Source organism: Neofelis nebulosa, chromosome 7, assembly GCF_028018385.1.
Source record: "Neofelis nebulosa isolate mNeoNeb1 chromosome 7, mNeoNeb1.pri, whole genome shotgun sequence".
Classification (NCBI taxonomy): domain Eukaryota; kingdom Metazoa; phylum Chordata; class Mammalia; order Carnivora; family Felidae; genus Neofelis; species Neofelis nebulosa.
The window spans coordinates 37554152-37575725 of record NC_080788.1 but is presented as its reverse complement, the minus strand read 5'-3'; positions in this window follow the sequence as shown (position 1 = coordinate 37575725).

Sequence of the window (21574 nt, the reverse complement as noted above, 5' to 3'; positions counted from 1 at the left end):
AAAGATAGACACGTTCAGGGCACCTGGGTGGCTCTGTCGGTTAAGCGTTTGACTTTGACTCAGGTCACGATCTCACGGTTCATGGGTTCCAGTCCCGTGCCAGGGTTTGTGCCTGGAGCCTGCTTCGGATTCTGTGTCTCCCTCTCTCTCTGCCCCTCCCCAGCTGACACTCTGTTTCTCTCTTTCTCAAAAATAAATAAACATTAAGAAAAAGAAAAAGAAAATAAAATAAACATATGCTTGCATAATGTTGATTATTGTTTTTAATCTGCACAGTCGTATCCTACTGAACATTTCACTCAGCCACTTGTGTTTTTAGCTTAACTGCATGCTTTTTAGATCAGTCCGTGTTGATATATGAATCTGATTCTTTTAACTTCTGCACCCTATTCCATCGGAGAAGAATACCACATTTTATTTCCCTATTCTTCTGTTAACGGGCATGTAAATTAGCCAGCGTTCTTCCTGTCGAACTCAAAGCTGCAAAGAACATCTTTGTGATGGTGTGCTGGTAAATGTTCAACCATCAGCTCTCCAAAAAAAAAAAAAAAAAAAAAAAAGAATATAAGAAGAAGAAGAAAGAAAGAAGAAAGAAAAGAGCCTTGCTTTGTAGTGTTTGTTAATTTCCACGTTGTAAATATTCCCATCACAACTGATGCCACCAAATGCAGAGTTGGGGAGAATCGGACATGATAAGGTCCTGCGGGTTGGAGCCACCAGGTCCACACCTCCCTGTGCGTGTACGTGACCGTTTCTCTAGCAATAGATCTCCAAATAAAGCTGCTTGGGTATTCTCTCAGATTTACCGCTTACTGCCAAATTGCCCTCCAAAGTGGCCTTACTCATTCATACTCCTTCCAGTAGCAAATGAGAGTATTCCCGTCTCCCCGTCTTTACCAGTACTCAGTACCTTCAGACTTCCATTTCTGTCACTGTGATGGATGATGAGAAACGGGCCAGCCGGTGAGGCCGAACCCCTTCTCATGTGTTTATTGATGACCCAACTGCCCTTCACATCCTTAGCCCACTTTTCTCTTGGATTACTTACCTTTTTCTCAGTGATCGCTAGAAGTTCTTCCTCCATCATAGCCTGATCCCTTGCTTGGTATACAAACGGCAGATATTTTTAGTCTGACTTCCTAATCTTTCCTTTGTTGGTTTATGCTTTTTGTAGTTTAAGAAATTCTTCCTCTCCTTCCTCAACTCATAAAGATATTTTCCTCCATGCTTCCTTTTTACAAATCACTTTTTTGTCTTATTACATGAGCAATACCAAGACTTTGTGGAAAAATTGGAAAACATATGTAATCAAGGAGAAGAAAAATCACTTACAATCCTCCTACCCATAACCACGTTTGGTATGTTGGTCTGATGTGTGTGTGTGTGTGTGTGTGTACCTGTGCCTTGAAGTAGGCTTGTGATGTCACCCTGCTGAGGGCACCTAGCTGTACAGCTGTAGTTCCCTAGAGTTTGGTTGCACTTTTTAACCTGTCAATCTTCCTTTCTAGCACTTTTTATCTGGACCTCCCAAGCTTGGTTTTTGGTCTATTTAATGGGCTTGTTGATAGTTTCATGTGTCTGCTCTTGTGGCACCAAAATCTCCTGCTGTCTTGGGTAAGGACTTCCAGCTCCTTCCCTCCAGTTCCCATTCTGGCCCTTGGCTAGCCTCCAGCTGAACTGGCTTATGGGGGTCAGGGTGAAGGGGCCACGGGGAAGACAGAATGGGAAAAGCTCTGAGCTGGCAAATTGAATCACTACCATCGAACTTCTGGTGACAGTCGCGGGCAAGTCACTTGGTCTCCCAATCTTGGTAAGCTCTATGCTTCCTGCTTCCTGGAGGGTGCAATCTAGACGTGGGGGGTGGAGGGGGTTTCCATGCCCGGGAGCAAGTGACATCAGCCAGGAGGCCAAGAGAAGGATGCCAGACCCCAGGTGTTCTTGAAGCTGGGTGTTCGCCATGAGGGATGCTGCTTGCCTGAAGCAGATTTGAAGCTCCTTCTTTCCTGCCAACAGGAAGATACAGCGCTCCCCAGGCAAGCCCCAAACAAGCTTGGAGGAGCCCCCTGGGATGGATTGTTTCTTCTAGCTGATTGAGGTTCCGGCAGCATTGAATTTCACCCCTGCCCCTGATCAACTTAGGCAACTTATTTAACCTCTCTGAAGCTCGGTTTCATAAGCTATAAAATTGGAACATGATAGCACCTATCTTGAATAATTTATTGATCCGGGCAAAATGAGGCTCAACAGGCACACTTTAATATAATGGCTGAGTTCGGGGGATTCTGGGGTCCCCTGAGAAGGGACGGGCGTCATACCCAGAAGGGCCAGCAGGTGGTGCTGTCTCAGAGCAAATCTCCCAGCCGCTCCTGGGAAGGTTTTCTCCAGCAGGCGGAGAGGTCCCTTTGGGGCCCTAGAACACTGAGATTGGAAGGGCTCTGGAGTCCACCTCCCTCACTTTCCAGAGGCGGGCTCTGAGACTAAACGGGGCATGCTGCTGTAGTCATGACAACCCGAGCTCAACCCCAGGCCACTTGCATCCCAGAGGGAGCTGCTGAGCCCCCCTTGCTCATACTCATCCCACACCTCCAGCCTCCCCACCGCCCACAGGCCACCCCTTCCCCTGTGGGCGTGGGCTGTTTGGTGGGCAGAGCCTGATCGAGAGGTTGAGATGATAGGCTTCCTGAAGCTTTGCTGGATGTGTGTCTGGGTGGGGAAATGGTGCCTGGCCCTCCAGGGGAAGAGGACCCAGACTGCCCACCCCTTGGATGACCCTGGACAGGGTTCCTCTACTCAGCCTTTCCTAAGGGTCACTGGCCCAGCTGGCTGGAAAGGGGTGCGGTTAGGAGAAACTAAGGCATGACCCAAAAGAGGCAGATTAGAGGGCACAGAGCCGGGATGCTCTGTGCTCTCCAGGGACTCATTCTGTGTGAGTGACTGGCCCCCAGCCCAAGCACCCAGGTACCTCACTCTCTGGGTCTGGGAATTGGGACACCCAGCAAGTGACCCCCAGGGGCTCTCCCTGTGGGCCCAAGACACAGCCTGGCATTAGAGGTGGCTCATCTCCCCCTGGAGATCCTTAGCCCCAGGTCCCTACACAGGCTATGCACAAGGCTATGCTGTCCCTCGCTCTTGTTTCCATCTCCAGGAGCAGAGAGAACAGAGAAGGACCGTCCCCCAGCTCTGCCTCTGCACCCTCTTCTTCTTCTCAACATCAGCCCCCTCTTCTTCTTCTCAACATCAGCCCCCTCCTGCATCCCCAACAGACCTGGGCCTTGACCAGACACCTCACTCCCTCTGAAGGTCCTGCATCGTCTCCAGGCAGCTCAGACCCCCAGAGCCCCTGGGAGGGACACTGAGTGGCTGAGACCCTGGGGCCAGGGAGACACAGGGCCCTGACAGGTAGGTGGGGGCCTAGGCTGCTTCCATTTCTTCAGCCCACGGCCTCTTTGAAAGATGAAAAGGGACGACTAGAGTTACAAAGACTGCAGCTTCTTTTAAATACTTCTGGTTCCAGATTGAAAGTTGCCACATCTAAAACACGACAGTGACAATAACTCCCTGAGTATGACTTCTAAAGTTGAGATTTGGGGCCCTTCGTGAATGTAAGGCCCTCCTTACATTCTCCTTCCCTCTCCATCCTATAGACCAAGATTAGCTACTGCGGGCTTGGGTGGGTTAGGGGAGGGGATAGCGGTACAGAGACTTGGCCCGAAGCACGGAGCCCGGCGTCTGCTCCGTCTCTGCCCCCCGAGGTCCTGGAATCACAGAATGTCAGGCCCAGAAAGGGCCTTGGTGATCCGCTGGCTTAGATCCTCCCATTACAGGTGGAGAAACTAAGAACCAAGGAGGCGAAGTCCCTTGCTCAAAACACCCAGCAAGTGAGAGTCAGACCCAGGCCAGGATACCGGGTCTCCTGACTCCCAGGCTTTGCTGCAGTAAAAATGGGAAAGGAAAAATACCCAGGAAAGATTGAGGCTGAAACACCCCCTTGTTCCTCTGTCTTCACTTAGGCCAACTCAGCCCGCCTCTCTCCTGATGCCAAATCCATGACCCCGGCCACGGCGGTCACAGAAGCCGTCCCTTTCATCTGCTATCCTTGGTATTTGGACACAGAGGGAATCCGGTTCCATCTAAACACGAGAGCAATCTAGAAAGGGCACAAAGCTCCCAAGGGGCAGAAACGGCCATGAGAGGGATGGAGGGGGTGGGCCTCGTTGCTGGGCAACCAGCTTCATCTGTTGCCTCGGTGACAGTCCCATCAGAGGGAGGCTGTGTGCGAGTGTGTGCCTGCGAGTCTCCAGTCTTCTCAACACCAGCTGGCTGCAACCATCTTCTCCCCGATTGCAAACTGCCTCCTGGACACGATTGAGGCCCCCCCTAAGCATGATCAGGACCCTCTCCTGCCTCATTCCCTGCCTTCTCCCCCATTCTCATCACAGAATCTCCTGTGATGAGCATCTCAGCCTCCCCAGGTCATCAGCCTTTCCAATGACAACAGCATCCTTGATCTTGCCTCCAGACCTTCCCTCTAGCGGTTCTCCCAACCTAGTGGCTTGCTGGGTCGCTGCCTCCTAGGAGCAGAGGGGGTGGGGAAGAGGGAGGCTCACTGCTTGATCAGGATGCTTGCTTGGCTGGGGCAGAGGCTGCCTATGAGCGAGGCCCCCTGCCGTCGGCCTTCGGGTGCCTGAAGAAGCCAGACAGGTAGCCATTCATACACTTCAGTGAGCACCGCTGGCATGCCAGGCAACATGCCAGGCCCTGGGAACATGGGAGCTCATAGGACGGTCCAGTCCCCGCGGCATGGCCAAATGGGGGAGTCGGACAAGGAAACTGAGGGTAATACAGGTGGGTGTGGTCCGATAAAGAGATCTCTGGAAGCCACGTAAGTACAAGGAGAGGTATCTCATCCTTAGCTGAGGAAGAGAGGGGTGTGCTAGGCTGAATAATGGCCCCCCAAAGATGTCCATGCCCTAAATCCCAGAACCTGCGAGGGTTACCTTATGTGGCAAACGTTTACAGGTGTGATTCAGTTAAGATTCATGAGATGGGAAGATGACCCTGGATGATCTGGGTGGGCCCAATGCAATCACAAGAGTCATAAAAAGGAGGCAGGGGCACCAGGTTGGGCATCTGACTTTAGCTCAGGTCATGATCTCGTGGTTTGTGAGTTTGAGCCCCGAGTCAGGCTCTGTGCTGACAGCTCAGGGCCTGGAGCCTGCTTTGGATTCTGGATTCTCTCAAAAATAAATAAACATTTAAAAAATTAAGAAAAAAAAGAAGGAGGAGGAGGAGGAGGAGGAGGCAGGAGCATCAGAGAGAGAGGACCCAGGATGACGTAAACCAGAGGCTGGAGTGACTTGAGGAAGGGGTCATGAGGCAAGGAATACGGATGGCCTCAGAAACCAAAAAAGGCAAAGATCGGATTTGCCGCCTGAGCCCTCTGGGAGGAACAGAGCCCTGCCGACAGCTTGATTTCAGTCCTGTAAGACTCATTTTGGACTTCTGGCCTCCAGAACTATAAAAGAGTGAATTTTTTGTTGCTTTGAAGTTTATTTATTTGGAGAGAGAGAGAACGTGCACAAGCAGGAGAGGGGTGGAGAGAGAGGGAGACGGAGAATCCCAAGCAGGCTCCACACTGTCAGCACAGAGCCCGATGCACGGCTCGAACTCACAAACGATGAGATCGTGACCTGAGCCAAAGTCAAGAGTTGAACACTTCAACCAACTGAGCCACCCAGGTGTCTAAATGTTTGTTGTTTTAAACCACGGAGTTTGTGGTGGTTTGTTACAGAAGCCACAGGAAACTAACGTGAGGGGGAAGGCTTCTTGGAGGAGGTGATGTCCAGCAGAGTTTTGAAGAGTTAATAGGAGAGAATCCAGCAAAGGGGCAGAGGAATCAGCTTGGGGAAAGGCCCGAAAGCAGAAAGGCTCTTGGCACTCTCGTGCCCCATGCATGATACAGTGAGGATTTGGGGACGGGGTGCAGGGGGTGGGGAAGTGCTATCAGCGATGAGAAGGGAAACCAAGGCAGGGACCAGACTACGCAGGGCCTTACCAGCCATGAAAAGGAAGCGTGGATGTCTCCCTGAGAGAAATGGGGAGCCATTGAGGGTTATAAGCAGGGGGTGGCTGGATCCCACTGGAATCCTAGAAAGGTCATTCTGGCTTCCGAATGGAGAAAGGATTGCAGGGGACAAGAAGGACGTGGGGAGGCCAAGGTGAAGGCTGCGTAGCATTCCAGCAGGAAATGAGCTTGAAAGTGGCAGCTGGGAGAGGCAGTGACAGGGTGGAAGGAGCTCAGCAGACTGGTTGATCTGCTACTATGGAGAAGAGTCAAATAACACGGAGGGCTCGGCTTTGCCAGTAGGTGGTGCCATCGGTCACATTTGGGGCACTGGGGGAAGCGGCTGGAGGAGGTCAAGGAGACTGGGCTCAGACACAGCGGTGGATGGACCACCAGGGGTGCGTGCCACAGGACGGGGGCAAGTGGGTGGACTCCTGAGCTGAATCTCATCTGGGCTCCACCGAGGGCTTCAAGCAAAGCCAAGCCCTCAGGATGCCTGGAGATGCCTACCTGGAGGCCTGGGGGTCCCTCCTGGAGAACTTGCGCTGCCAGGGCCTGAATGGATCTTTCCTCCTCCCTCAGGCAGCCCTCCAGCCCAGGCCCTCTCCTCTTCGCGGACCTAGTGAAAGAAGCATATGGGTTCTAAGACCCTACGACTGCCATTGCTTGGGCTGGAGCATTTGGCCAGGTTCCTGGTCTTTGATTCCCTTCATTCCCCTGATAAACCACAGACAGAGTCAGTCTGGGTTTGGGGGAGGGCTTCCCTCACTGTCAGGGAGAGTTAGGGGCTACCTTTAGCCCCCTTCACACCCTGCATGACCCCCATCTTGGGTTAGGGGGGCTCCATCAGCAAATGACTAGGAAACAAATGGAAAAAAACACTCACCTTTATGAGAAATCAAAGAAATGGCTATTTCACTGCTGAACGTCCTCAGGGTCAAAGGTGGCTGGGCTGGAGGAGACCCTGGGAGCCTGAAGCGTGTGTCTGGAGGGCAGCTTCAGAATCTATAGCTCGGAAAAGGCTCATTTGTTTTTGCTCAGTAATTTCCCTGCTGGGAATGGGTCCTAAGGAAACCAGCAGGGATGTGGAAGAAAAGATCTATCTACAGAGCTGTATCTCATGGCCGTGTTATAATTGGGGAAATGGAAACAGTCTAACGAATAACAGGGCAATGGTTATGGAATTCAGGGTCCCTTGTAGGAAGATTATGAGGCCTTAAAAAAAGATGTTAGAAAAAAAAAAAAAACCTTAATGATGTAGGAAAATATGTGTAATGTAAAATACTTACATCATGTACAGTTGTCTTAATGGTATAAACAAATCCAGCAAGGAAAGTTGCAAAGAAAGAAACTTAAAAGCAATATGCCAAGGGGTGCCTGGGTGGCTCAGTCGGTTGAGCATCCGACTTCAGCTCAGGTCTTGATCTCACAGCTTGTGAGTTCGAGCCCCGTGTCAGGCTCTGTGCTGACAGCTCGGAGCCTGGAGCCTGCTTCAGATTCTGTGCCTCCCTCTCTCTCTGCCCCAACCCACTCGCATTCTGTCTCTGTCTCTCTCAAAAATAAATAAACATAAAAAAAAAAAAAAAAGGCAATATGCGGAAGTGAAACCTTGATGGGCTATAAATCTGGTACTTTGGGTTTTTTTGTTTTGTTTTTGTTATTTTGTTTCCTCTGTTTTTGCTTCTCTGTGATTTTCTGAATTTTCTACATTTTCTACAATATATAGATATTACTTTCACAAAAAGAAAAAAAATAATAATAAACCAAAAAATCTACTGGAAATCAAGAGCGGGTCTGCTTCCAAAGCCCAGGGCTTTCCTAGAACAGATCAGGGTCTAGACCTCACTCCACCACATCCCGTGAGACTCAAAGGGCAGGGAGCCCCTGGGTGCTCCTGGCTCTGACTCGAAGTCACCCGGTGCCCTGAAGGAAGAGAGGAGAGGCCTCATTCCCCCCTGCCCATGTCCCACATGCCCGATGCAGCCCCAACACTTTGCCCGCACCCTTTGGTTTAACTTTCTTATCTGCCCTGTGGAAAGGGTATTGTTCTCACGTGGTAGGTGAGGAAACGGGGGCTCAGAGAGCCTGAGGAAGCGGACAGGTAAGTTGCTCAAAGTCCCATAGCCAGGAAGGGTGGAGCCAGGGTTCAACCCCAACTACCCCAGTGTTTGGGCCTAAAGTTAGACGAGGCCGCCCTGACAACCGGTAAATGGCAGAGCTGGGATCTGAACCCAGGCTTGTCTGATGCCCAGGGGTTGCCTTTAACTGGAAGGAGTGGATTTAACTGGAACAACACGGTGCTTGCTGGCCCCGGGTGCACATTAGAGTCAAACCCGTGCAGCTTTGTAAGAATACAGATGCTGGGGCACCTGGCTGCCTCAGTCGGTTAAGTGTTGAACTTCGGCTCAGGTCATGATCCCCGTCTGTGAGTTTGAGTCCCTTGTCGGGCTCTGTGCTGGCAGTTCAGAGGCTGGAGGCTGCTTCGAATTCTGTGTCTCTGTCTCTCTCAAAAATAAACACTAAAAAAAAAAAAATTTGTTTTTAATACAGATGCTGATGGGGCACCTGGCTGGCTTAGTCGCTAAAGCAAGCGACCCTTGACCTCAGGATTGTGAGTTTGAGCCCCAAGGTGTGGGTAGAGTTTACTTTAAAAAATTAATTAAAAAAAGATTTTGTTGTAAGGTTATTTATTTTGAGAGCCAGAAAGAGCAGAGGAGGGGCAGAGAGAGAGGGAAAAGGAGCGAGAGCAACCCCAGCAGGCTCCGTGCCGTCAGCACAGAGCCCAATGGGGGCTCAAACTCACGAACTGCGTGATCATGTCCTGAGCGGAAACCAAGAGTCGGATGCTTAACCGACTGAGCCACCCAGGAACCCCCCCCCCCCAGTTTTTTTAATAATAAAGATACAGATGCTGAGGCCTTGCCCCCAAGCCAATTAAACCAGACTCTGGGTTGGGGCCTGGGCATCTGCATTTTTAATGTCCCCAGGTATTGTCAATGTCCACACCGGATTCTCTCTAAAGTCCCTTCCTACTTGAACTTTCTGGAGGCTGTCTTGTCCAAGGTCACACAACTAATTAGAGATGAAGTGAGAGAGTGGGCCCAGACCTCTGGACCCCTGAGCAGGGCTCTCTGTCTGCTCCCTGCCCACTCTGGAAGGTCTGAAGAACAAGAACTCCTGTGCTATTTTTGGAAAAGGAGGGATGGCTGTTTCAGCTGGTCCCCTGCCAGTCCCAGCACTATGTACCAGACAGTTGTCTGACTTCTGCTTCTCTCTCTGGGGCCCGGGCCCAGCCCGCCGCACACCCCACCCTGCTGCACAGCAGGCGCTGGGGTGGGAGGCCCTTTCCCACACCGCCCAGCCTCAGGCAGGCCAAGTCGTCCCGCTTCGTGCGTACCTGTCCTCACCATCACTGAAAACGTTGTGTCGAGAAGACCCCTGTGCCACTGCCTGCGTCCCGGGGAGCAGCCCGTGTCTTCTCCATGAGGTCACGGAACAGATTTGTTGGCCAATGAATGGGTAGGACTCGGAGGCTGAGAGCCTGGCTGCCCCTGGGTCATGGTCCTCCCAGCCTGTCCCCCACTGATGTCCCAGCAAGACCCTCCTCCTCAGTTTCTGCTCCCCAACCCCAGGCCACCCAGCCACTTGACCCCTAGACCCCTGAGTCCCCTGTATGTGCAACTGGGTCCTCCGACCAGCCCTGCTTCCTCCTGGGTTGTTGGGAGGGTCAGAGTGGATGACAGGCCTGAACCCCAGTGACATGGCGTCCACGCTGGGTGACTTCAGACACCCAGGAGTCCTGACTCCCCCCACTCAGGTGGCCAGGAAGTCAGGGCTGGTGGAGGCTGGGCTCTCCCATCTTGAACCACACCAGGTGGCTTTCCACAAACGGCTAGTTCCCTTCCCCCACTTTCCCCCTCCCTGCAAAAACTGGAGAAGTTTCCAGGCCGGGCCCAGTTCTTTTTGCAAGTGAGCCAACAGAGGGAGTGGGGGAACAAACGAGCCTCCTACTCAAGGTGACCCAATCTGCTTATGTCAGAACTCACAGCTCTCCATCCCAAATCAGTGGTCTCCTCACCATGGACCGGGGGGCTGGCCATTACGGATGGCAGGCGACGGCCCCCCAGGGCGCTGGGACTCACCTGCCTCTCACCTGGGTTGCCATCCTGTGTCTGGGCTCAGGAGTCTGTGTGCAAGATGTTGGGAGAGGGGCCCAGATTCTCAGGGTCACGATGGGGATCAGGGAGCCAAAACGGACCCCCCCCACTCCCGCCATGGGATATGTGTGCCCTTCTTCAGGCTGTCCTGGTTGCCCAAGAACAAAGGAAAGGGAAAACGTAATGGTTAACTGATAGAGGTCACCGTCATGCAGGATGTGAGTCTCCATCAATTTATGAACGTCTTAATCATTTACAAGAAAAGGAGCAACCTCCAGGAGACATAGACTCAGTTTCCTGGAGGCCTACCATCCCCCTCCACAGTGACGTGGGGAACAAAGGCAAGAAGAAAATGTAGATCAAATTAAATTTCTTTATAACCTGCAGCCCGCTGACAAATACTTGAGACAGGCAGCGTGAACCGTTCTTCCGAGAAAAGTCCCAACTGTCTGGTCTTCGTGTTACTGCCTTACTAGGGGCAGAAACAATTTTAGCTCAACAATAGCAAGGCCTCCAGTATCCTAGGAATCCTCTTTAGCATATGAAAGTCCTTTTAGAAATCTCCCTTTCTCCTTCCCTTCCCCTAACCCCCAAGTATATAATCAGTCACTCCTCACAACCCCAGGGCAGCTCTTTCTACCCAGGGTCCATCCCACGTGCTTTAATAAAATCACCTTTTTTAATCTCCAGACCAAAGATGTCTGGAGAATTCTTCCCTGGCTGTTGGCTCTGGACCCCCACCCCTACTGCCAAACCACATCAGTGGTAGGGGTTCTTGCTTTCCATCTTGATGAAATTTATGCGACACTGCATTGTCACCGACGAGAAGAGAAGGACTTTGTTCCCGGCCGATGGTTTCCCCAACTCTACAAAGACAAGAAGAGGTACACGGCCATCTCCCCTTTCCAATGCTCTTCTGATTATGCAAGGCAGAGTCTGGATGGAGGGAAGCAGGGGCTGGGTTCCCTCGGGAGTCAGAGGTCAAGGCCCGTCGGGTCAGTCTCAAGGCCACAGACGACCACCTGGTCCTCCCTCCATGACCTGAGTGCTGGGGAAGACGGTGTGGGCGCGTTAGAACTGGAAGGAGTAAAGGTTGGTGCGGAAGGGGGGCAAGTTCAGAAAAGGAAAGGAGAGAAGGCCCACCTATCCCTGTACTCCTGGGAGTTCCTGGCTGGGACCCCAAAGGATGACAGGAGGTTCAGGGGCCGAGAAAGGAGACAAGTGCAGACGAAGGGAAACGCTCTCATTTTTACCATCTTTCCACAATGCCTACTGATAATAAGGATGCATGGTGGGAAGAAAGATGAGGTCACGAGAGCCGGGCCGCCAGGAAAGAGCAGAGCTCTCACCTCCCGAGCTCCACAGGGAGCCAGTGGGGCAGGGCTCACCCAGGCTTCCAGTTGGGTGGGTCACCGCTGGGAGGCATGTCCCCCCTTTCCCAAACTAAGCCCTGGTGCAACACACACAGGATGCCCTTCCACACACAGTCAGTTGTTACCTTTAGTAATGCAAGTGTAAGCGTACAGGGGCGTGGGCCTTCCCAGCTAGAAATCCACCATGCTCAAAAAGTCCACACATGTAAGGTTTATAAAGCCCAGACCCACATGGCTCAGGCCAGAGGTGCTGAGGTCAAATGGACCCCCAAGAGCAACCCCGGAAGAGCCAAAGCGCTTTGTGTGCGGAACAAGGTGAACCCCAGCCCATACCCCCGGGGGTGTCTGAATGGCTCTTTATTTCCATGAAATCACCTTCATTTTGCAGAGAGCTCAGCCCACCAGGTTGGAAAGAAGCCTGTTTGGTTATTATTGGGGGTCTTCTCCCCCTCCCAGAATTGCACCAGAATGGGAAGCATTCGTTCTGTGGCCCCGGCTGCCGACATCCTCACTCTCTAAGCCCACGTGATCCTTGGCCGGAGCCACCTCACAGACACCTGAGTACTTCCTGGGGCCCTCTTGAGGGACCAGTGGGCCTCTTGTCCCTACCTCTCAGAACCAGTCCCCTGCAGACCTCTCTCAAGGTCTTGGCATCCAAGCTGAGTCAGGCTTCCAGCTTTTGGAAGCTCTTGGAAACAAACAAACGGCTCTTGTTGGCCGTGAATGTCCCCGGGGTAGGAATATGCAAAGCCGAGCTGCCTCATTGAGAGGAAGGGGACACAGAGCTCAACACAAGATCTGTCCCACTTATGTTCTTGCCAGGGCTCTGAAGGGGACGCGTAGAGAATTGCTCTATGGAGTTTAATTCTCAACAGAAGCCTGGGAGGGCTGCAAATGAGGAAGCCGAGGTTCAGGGCTAATCCACCTAAGGTCCCACGTCTGGAAAATGGTGGTCTGACCTGCGCTTTGCATGCCCAGGTTTTCAAAATTAAGGCCACATCGTAACCATAACAGCACCTTCTCTGATGGCTTACTAGAAACCAGTCACTGGTCTAAGTGCTTTACATGTAATCCAGGGAGGTAGACACCATTATTTTCATTATCACTTTGAAACACAGAGAGGTTAAGTGAATGTCCAAGGCCACAGAGCTGATGGGTGGCAAAGCCGGGACTTGACCTTGGGCAGTCTGCCCTCAGAGTCTGCACTGCTAACCAGGCCTCCATAGGCAAGGACAAGGGTGTGGTGGATGATGGGTGAGAAAGTTGCTTGGCACCGTCCCCCTCCCAGGAATGTCATTCCTGTGTTCCCGTTAGACTGAGCAGGCTCCTGGGAGGCCCCAAAGACATACCTCAAGTGGTGGGCGTTTGGGGACTGTGATGGGCCTTTGGCGGGAGGAGCCCGGTCCTGGCAGTTGAGGGATGTCTTAACCCAATGGCAGGCAGGGCAACCCAACAGGTACTTGTGGGCACCTCCTAGAACGGAATGGCAGGGAAGGTAGAGGGGGCACAGGGTCTTCTTCAGGGACCAGTGAGCGAGCTGGGGCTGGCATTGGCCTGGGGGAAGGGCAGGCAAGGGGAAGCTGACAGGTGAGGCTGGGTCCCAAACCGCTTTGGGGATACACTGAGCGGGGGTTCGGTGGGGATCCCCCCATACATAATGCATCTCTCAGCTAAACCCAGACTCTCTGGAAGCTGTCTCCTGCTGCCACTGCCTAGCAGGCCCAGGGGATCTGCTGGAGCTCCAGACGGCTGGGAGGGTGGGGGTAAGAAGGAGAAAGCAACCGCCTTCCCCTGGAGAGGAGGAGGAGGATATGGGGCCACTGGCCTCCCTGCTAACTCCCTGTGGGCAGCTGTAGGAGAGGTAGGTGCAAAGAGCTGGACACATCTTGGAGCAAATCCCAGCTCTGCCCCGACTTGCTGTGTGACGTTGGGCCAGTTAATCCCCCTCTCTGAGCTTCGGTTCCCTCATCTCCAGGTCCTGCTACCCACCCCACTGAGGGGTTGTGGGGAATAAAAAGAAGCAATGGGTGAGGAAGTGACCCATACAGGCCACGGAGGGCGCGTGTTTCCCTTTCACCGCAGTACTGTCCTCATCTCGGCAAATATTTACGAAGCACGTTTCACGCTGGACGCTATTGCGTGCACTAAGAGAGGGGCGGGTCGGCAGATAAGTGTGAGACACAGCCGTGCTTTACCAGAAGAGCCATACATCTGAGGGGCAAGGAACAATCATAATCCAGTCACACCCCTGCTAGTTCAAAGCGGCAGGGTGTTTTACTAATGCTTTAATGCAGAAATTGTCCTGTGCTTTGTTTTGCCGGGAGCAGTTGCATAAGAAAAAATAAGAAACGGGCACATTTTCACTGCCCCCTGGCAAGAGGAGTGATAGCCTCCGGGGAAGTTTAGGGCTCCCTGGCCCGGGGCAGGAGGTGGGACTTAAAAGCCTTTAATGAACTTACACACGTGCATTTGTCTTAGAAGCCCAGCCCATCTTTCTCAAAGTGTGATCAGAGGACTGAATCAGAAAGACTCGGAGCACATATTTAAGCACATTCCTGGGCCCCCCTCCTATGCTGCTTTTGTAGTATCTCTGCGAAGGGGCATTTCAGCAAGCGGCCCACGAGATCTGGAGCATGCAGAAGTCTGGGAAATCCTGCCAGGCCACTGGCAGGACAGGCTGGGGGGCACAAAATGCAGGATCGCATCGAGGGCATTGAAAGCTGGAGTTGGAAGGCTGGGGAGGTCAGAGGCCAGGCCACACGGAGCCCCTGAGGAGCCAGGGCCTGGGAGGGACGGCCTCAGTGAGCCCCGGAGGACCAGCCATGAGCTGGGAGACCTTGCAGCCTGCGGTGGGGGGGGGGTCTCCCCCCGCAGCGGAACCAGGCCTGGGAGGATGTCTCTGCTCCCTGCAGCCCCTCTCGGGGAGTGTCAGTGCCAGCAGGGACTCCATGCAGCTGACGTGGTTCTCGAAGTGTAAAATGAAACAAACAAACAAGTGATAAAATAGATAAGTAAATAAAAATTTTAAAAATAAAATGAGGGCTGCCAGGGTGGCTCAGTCGGTGAAGCGTCCGACTCTTGATTTCGGCTCAGGTCCCGATCTCACGGTTCGGGGGTTCAAGCCCCACATTGGGCTCTGGCTGTGAGCACAGAGCCCTCTTCTGATCCTCTGTCTCCACCTCTCTCTGCCCACCCCCTGCCCCCGCTCACACTCTCTCTCTCTCTCTAAAAAAAAAATAAACTTAAAAAAAACAATACAATAAAATAAAATGAAACAGACAACTCCTGTTCCATGTTAAACGCTCAGAGACCAAGAAAACCTGACAGAGTGACTTGCGGGAATGTGAAAACTGAACTAACTGAATAGTCTGCTGACAACCAGATCAGGACTCACTTCAAGGCCCTCTGGTCCCCGGGCGCCTCCAGTTTAAACTCTGAACACTTTCCTCAGTCCCAACCAGCTTGCTGCCTGCCTTAAAAATCCTGTCAGTACTCTTCCCAGATTTCCTCATTTTGGCCCCTGCTGACAGCCTGTGCGGGTGGACTCTCCCTTTCTGCAAGAGGTCTAAGAAACTGAGATTGACTTCATCAGCGGATCTCTGGTGTCTTTGGGGAAGTCCATGGTCAATTGCTTGCCAACAACCTTGGCTGGCGCCTGTGACGTAAAAAGAAATACAGATGGTCTTTGTCCCCCTGAGTCTTAAAACCCTTGGAATTTCCCAAATATTAGGAGTGTCATTCATTAGGAGTCCCTTTAGAGCACACCTGAATGTAGGCTAATGGGCTGACTTAGGATGGGGGCCCTGGATAGCCTCGGGATGGGGCTGGCCACCAGAAAGACCGAGTGATCAGAGGGTTAGAACATTCAGACCCAGACACCGACCTCCTGGAAAGGAGAAGGAGGTGGTGGCCACAGATTAGGCTCTATATGACCAGCAGGAGTGGATGAGCTTCTGGACTCCTGGAGATTTGGGGAGGGGGCGTGCTCGGAGAGCATGGAAGTTCCGCACCTTTTCCCACATCCCTTGCCCTGGGCCCCTCTTCCACTTGGCTCTTCCCGAGTTATATCCCTTGTATTGCACTGGTAAATGTACATAAATGCTTCTCTGAGTTCTAGGAACCGCTTTAGCAAACTGATCGAACCCAAGGAGGGGGTCGTGGGAACCTCCAATCCACAGCCAGTGACAGGGCACCTTGGGGGTTCAGTCACTTGGGAAACTGGCTCTTGATTTCAGCTCAGGTCATGATCTCACGGTTCGTGGGTTCGGGCCTCCTATCCGGCTCTGCACTGACAGCGGATGAAGAGCCTGTTTGGGGTCCTCTCTCCCGCTCTCTCTGCCCCTTCCCCACTCGTGTGCACATGCTCTCTCTCTCTCTCTCTCTCTCTCAAAATAAATAAATAAACTTAAAAAAAAAAAAAAAAGCACAGGTGACAATGTGGGATTTGGGATTGGCATCTGAAAGGGCTGGGGGGTAATCTCTTAGGACTGTGCCCTTACCCTGAGGGATCTGATACGATCCCAGGTAGATAGTGTCAGAATTGAGTTAAATGTGTGGGACACCCGGTCAGTGTCCATGGAGAATTGCAGAATTGCTCAGTGGTATGAGAAAAAAAAAAAAAACACTGGAGTTCCTCAATAAAGGTCAGTTTGGTTTAGGAAAATAAAGACTTGCCCCCCTTCCTACACTCTGAAAGCCTGGGTTGAACCTTGCCTACTGAGTAGTGGCCCAAATAGGTAGGCTGGATAATGAGCCTCCCGAAGGAACCACCCTTGCTGATGCCTTGACTGAGATTGGATTTTGGGCTTTCTGTAAGAGAATAAACTTGTGTTGTTGTTAAGCCACTAGGCTCGTGGTAATTCGTCAGAGCAGGAGTAAGGAGCTGTTACACCCGCCATGTGAGATAAAGGCTCTGAGATGGGCCGTGGGTGCAGCACGCTCAGTCCGTGTGGAAGAAACAACTCGCCTGGGCCAGGGGGACATGAGACTTCTGCGGTTCTTAGGTGCTTGGTGACAATTGGGTGAGGGAAGGGAATGGCCAGGAGGGACCACAGTGCGGAGGGCCTTCTAGGCGAGAGTACCACAGTATAGGTTTCAGGCCAGAAAGGAATGGACTCTGAAGGTCAGGCTTCCGGAAGGTCGCCTTGGCTGCAGAGAGGTGGAAGGACCAAAGGGGCTTGTGGGGGGCCAGCCACAGTTCGGGGAGCACGGGTGAAGGCCAGTGTTAAGAAAGGGAGGAGGAGGGCAACTTTGACGGTACCCAAGCTGGCGCCCACAATTCGAGCTGACGGGACAAGATGGAAGGCAGAGGACAAGATAGTGTCACCCCCAGGGTCTATCTGTCTTTAATCCTTCTCCTCTCTGGGCCTCAGTCTCCCCGTTGGTAAAGTGACCCTGACAGTCTCACGGTGAACCTGAGGCGGGAGCAAGACTGGCCCATGCTTCCCACCTGCCTCCCCTCCTGGGGGTGTAGTTCCAGAGGGTGTCCACCAGAGGGCGGGGCGGCCCACAGCCTCCTTCACGCCGGGACTCCGAGACCTCCCCGGGTTTCCGCCCAGGCGCACGCGACTGCCTGCGACTCTTGGCATCTGTGTCACTTTGAGTTCTGTCGTAGGAGTTACGGGTGCCGGAGGTTTGTCGGGGCTTAAACTTGTGGCAGCTGGGGAGGGAGGAAGCGGGACTGGCAGGGAGAGCGGCAGCCCCTGACCCGAGCCTCACTAAGTCTGGCCACTCAGCAGGGACCCCTGGAGCCCAGTCCGCAAGCTCCTTCCTGAAGAGGCCCAGGAGCCGCAGCGGCCTCCCCTCCCTCGAAGCACAAACAACCCACTTCCTGGGTCATCCCTTGCCGGCTGGTCCCCCCCTAGCTGCCCTCGGTAGGCCCTCCCCTTCAGGCACAGCTTCGGGGCCTGGGGGCCAGGCGGCCAGGCCTTCTGACTGATGGATTCAGTGTTGAGGGCAGAGCGAAGGACCACCTGAGGCGCCCAGAGGAACCAGGGCCCAGCCCTCCTCGCCCTGTGGTGGGGTTTGCACAAATTAGCACCCACTCTTTGGGTTTCCTATGGCACAATCAGGGTACTCTTCCGAGCCAGCTCCCCCCACCCCAGGGGAGCGGGTGAGGATCCAAAATGGGAGTGTGGGAGGGGCCACGTGTCCCCCAAAGGAATGGCACAGGAAGGGCAAGGGCCCTGGAGCCCTGTGGTTTTAAGGGGCTTGTGTGCTCCCCACACATGCTCCCAACACGACTCCACCTCCCCGTGTTGCTGGGGTCCCAGGAAAGGGAGCTTTGAAAGGGTTTTTTTTTTTTTTTTCCCAGAATCAGTGAGGTCCGGGGGTGCTTGTAGAGGAGTGCTGGGCTGCAGACTCTAGGCTGGGCTGGGTCCCTCCGCCCAGTGCCTCTCTGGCACCATGATGCCCATCTGCCATTGTGGAGCACTTGGGCAAGGGCCTGCTGCTCCACTCTCCTGGGTCCAGATGGCCGTCCTGTGCCCTCCTCTCCCGTGCTCTCCCCACTGCCCTCGCCCCCAGCCCCACTCAGAGCCAGGGCCTGGGTAAAAGCCAAGGCTGCCTCCCAGCACCTTCTCCTTCCCAACTGGAGGGTCCTTGGTTGTCATGGAGACCAGGCCTGCCCACGTCCCTCAGCCTTCGGCAGGGAGGGGGAGATGGCTGGGGTGCCCGAGTGGAAGAGGGACAGATATCCAGATAGAGATAGCAGGAGAAAATCCACCCCCCTCCACACATGCACACACACGCACGCACACACACACACACACACACACACACACGAGAGCCTGAGAAAGGACAGGCACAGTGTATGAGGTTTGTCGTGACTGATCTGTTGTTGGGTTAAGAGAGTATAACCAAGTATGCAGATGTGTGCGGGGCCAGGTGTCTGTGTGAACAGAACATGCCTCAGGGAGCCTGAGCGGACGAGAACATGTTTATCCGATGGTGTGTTAGGAGGTCCTGTTTGTACAGCACGCATGGGAAGGTGTATCTAGTAAAGACGTGCCTGTGAACGTGTACCCGAGCTGTGGTGACTGTGTGCACGTGGGCAGGAGTGTGCATGCACTGTGGGGGGTGTGAGGGCCCGACTCCCTAGCTCCTACGCACTGGGTGAAAAGGTAGACTTTGGGTGCCGGTCATTGGGTAGACGATGAAGTATGGGTGGGAGAACCTTGGGAGAACCAGGAAGGAGCAGGGACCACGATGTAAAGACCTGACTAGCCCCCTTGCCTTCATGGTAAGATCGTGCTGCCTCTCCCCTTCCTCCTTTTCCCCAAACTGTAGGCCCCCTGTACCAGGATTGTATTCCCCCCTTGAAGTGGGAGACCGTCCAAGCCAGGTCCTGGTTTGTCCCCTTAAATCAGAAGTTTCCAGAGTGTATGGCTTGACATTCTTATTGGAATAGGGTTCTCACTTAAATTTGAATTTCAAATAAAAAGGGAATAATTTTTTTAGTATAAACGCATCCCAAAGAGTACATGGAATTTACTTATACTAAAAAATTACTCATTGTGTCTTGAAATTCAAATTTAACTGGGTGTCCTATATTTTTATTTGCTAAATCTGGCAACCCTATCCTGGAAGCCCCCCAAAGACACAAATAGGTTGGAATGAAGGATAGAAAAAGATATTCTATGCAAATAGAGACCAAAATAGAGCTGAGAGGGTATACATACTAATATCAGACAAAATAAGATTTTAACTCAAAACTTGTTACCAGGGGCGCCTGGGTGGCTCAGTCGGTTCGGCGTCTGACTCTTGATTTCGGCTCAGGTCATGATCTTGTGTTTCATGGGTTTGAGTCCTGCATCAGGCTCTGTACTGACAGTGTGGAGCCTGCTTGGAATTCTCTCTCTGTCTCTCTGTCTCTGTACCCATGCTGTCTCTCTCTCTCTCTCAAAATAAATAAACTTTTTAAAAAAGTTGTTACCAGAGACAAGGACGCTGTATATTCATAAAAGGGTCAATCCAACAAGAAGTTATAACAACATAAACTACTGTGCATTTAGCAACAGAGTCCCAAAATAGATGAAGCAAACGTTGACAGAATTAAAGGGAGAAATATACAGTTCTACAATAATAATAGAAGACTTTAATACCCCACTTTCAATAATGCATAGAACAACTAGAAAGAAGATCAATAAAGAAATAAAGGACTTGAACAGAGCTATAAACGAAATGGATCTGGAGGCACATACAGAACATTCTAGCCCACAACAGCAGAATCTGCATTCTCCAATGCTCATGGAACGTTCTCCAGGATAGACCATATGTTAGGTCACAAAACAAGCCTCCATGGATCTTAGAAAATTTAAATCATCCAGGCCATCTTCTCTGACCACAATGGAACAAAAGTAGAAACCAACAAATAGGGAAAACTGGGAAATTCACAGCTATGTGGAAATTAAACAATACACTCTTAAGTAACCAATGGGTCCAAGAAGAAATCACAAGGGAAATGGGAACATTAGAAAATACTTTGACACAATAAAAACAAAAACACAACATACCAGAAATTCTAGGATTCAGGGAAAGCAGTGCTTGGAGGGAAATTTGTAGCTGTAAATGCCTACATTGTGAAAGGAGAAACTTCTCAAATCAGGAATGTGACTTTATACTTTAGGAAACTAGAAAAAAGGGGCAGCTAGTGGCTCAGTTGGTGCAGCATAAGACTCTTGATCTCAGGGTTGTGAGTTCTAACCCCGGATACTTAAAAACACAATCTTAGGGGCACCTGGGTGGCTCAGTTGATTGGGCGTCCAACTCTGGCTCAGGTCATGATTTCGCGGTTCGTGAGTATGAGCCCCGCGTCGGGCTCTGTGCTGACAGCATGGAGCCTGCTTGAGATTCTCTCTATCCCTCTGTCTCTCTGCCCCTCCCCTGCTCAGGCGCTGTCTTCTCTCTCTCAAAAATAAACAAATAAACATTTTTTTTAAAGATTATGAGAATATGAACAATTAACTGTATGCCAAAAAAACTGGATGACCTAGATGAAATGAACAAATTCCTAGAAAGACACTAACTACCAAACCTGGCTCAAGAAGAAAATGAATATCTGAACAGAATTATGAGAAGTAAAGAGATTGAGTCAATAAGGGAAAAGCTCCCAACAAAGCAAAACCCAGAACCGAATGGCCTCACTGCTGAATTCTACCAATCATTTAAGGAAGAATCAACATCAATCTTTCTTCAATTTCTAAACAATAGAAGAGGTAGGAACACTTCTAACTCCATCTGTGAGGGCAGTGTTACCCTTATACCAAATCCAGACAAAGATGTTACAAGAAAGCTACAGGCCAGTATTCCTTAAGAACATTAGATGGTCTAAGTTCCAAATAATTGCAGTATTTATTGTTAAATATGTGTGTGGATGGGGGTGTATTGTAAGTCAGCATTTTTTGCTTACTTACCCTTTAATAAACAGTGTTTTCAACATGTGAGTCAATATGGAGAACTTCCAATTATACAGCAGATCCTGTATATGTGAGCTTCCATATGGGATTGTTTGGAGAACAACTTAATTACAGCGAGATCTTTCAAACTTCCTAGCATAGTTTGTGTCTCAGTAGATTCAAAATCATCAGTGACTACAGGGTCATTGTCAAAATAAAGAATAGCACGTGAGTTCTTCAATTCTGTCATCTTTCTAATGGGTCCAATCATGTCAATATTGTCTACCTTTCAGTCATTTTCTCTGATTTTTGGAGAAGAAAAACTTCAGGTTTTGCCAAATAGAGTGAAATGTTTCTGGCGAAGGTATTTTACTGGAAATTTTTGACTATTGAAACATTTGTAAGCCACTGTAAGCCACTTAGTTTCAACTAAAGAAACAAAGATAGAAACACATTGCAATTTCTACATTTTGTTGTGAAATAATCTCTACCAAATTGATCCTTATATTTAAGACTTTTCCTATTTGTTTATCTGTTGCTTCGTGTGGAAGGGAATCTTCAAGGGTAAGATTAATAATTGTTCTT